Source organism: Equus quagga, chromosome 13 (genome assembly GCF_021613505.1).
Source record: "Equus quagga isolate Etosha38 chromosome 13, UCLA_HA_Equagga_1.0, whole genome shotgun sequence".
NCBI classification, from domain to species: domain Eukaryota; kingdom Metazoa; phylum Chordata; class Mammalia; order Perissodactyla; family Equidae; genus Equus; species Equus quagga.
In genome coordinates, this window is record NC_060279.1 from 23,263,988 (window position 1) to 23,265,097 (window position 1,110).

A 1,110-nucleotide genomic window follows, 5' to 3' on the forward strand; every position below is an offset into this window, starting at 1 on the left:
TTTCTCCTCAAATCCCAGCTCCTTCATGAAGCGTCTTGTGATGCACGTAGCCCAAACCCTGTAGCACGTCGTCAAACACAGGCTGCTCTGTGCTAGGATGTGGCCCTGGCTTGCCCGGGGAGGGGACAATGTGGTGTCTGAGTCACTTTGCACCCGTGGTCTGCCCGCACTAGGCAGTGGGCACCCAATAACTGCTACTATTCTCTGATTTTGCCTAGTACCTGACATAGCGCTTGCTTCCAAAAAGACCACACTTTGTAAATAAGCCCCCCGAAATATTGTGGGCCCTTGGCACTATACTGGTATATAAGGCTACCACTTACCAGCTCTGTGGACTTGGGCAATTTACTTCACTTCTCGTGGTTTAGTTTTCTCCTTTGTAAAAATGGCGATAATAATAGGCTCCAATTTGCAAGATTAAATGTTAGCTATTACTCGTTTTGTATGGCACAGTTAAAAATAGGGCCACGCCAATGATAAAATCTTAATTTCTACTTGCACTCTGATCCAACTTCAAATCTAGTTTTCCATATTATTGTTGGCAAAAAAACGGACTTCCTGTTTCAAAAGAAAAGCACGACAAAAACAAACGAAACCAAACCAAAAGCTCTTCCGAGACATCCAAGGACTCTTGCCAAACACCAACTTGATGAGTTCACAGTAAATGAATCAGAGACACCCGGTTTAGATTTCCTTCTCAAAGTCCCAAGAGGGAAACAGAAAGGCGAGGACTTCAGAGAGCAGCTGGCTGTGCCAGCCCCACTCTGCCAGCTGAGCAAGGGCTAGACGTCCAGGAGCCCCTCAGACACCCCCTTTCCCTGGGCTCCAATCGCATTTCTCATTTGAATGTGTCCTCCCCCCAGAGAGTGGCTGCCGTCAAGCAGCCCTGATAGACACCAGATAGTAACCAGGGCACCCCAAACCCAACATTTGGTTATTGCTTAATCCTCACCCTTTATTCCATTCATTCCTGGCTGCAGGCAGGTAGGATTTCTAAGAAAGATTTGGTGTAGAGGTGGTAGATTTGCTTTCTGTGGATGATGTTTTCCAGGAAACTCAGCTAGCTTCCTGAGAGATGTCATACCCTGGAATGTTCCCGGTGGCTGGCAG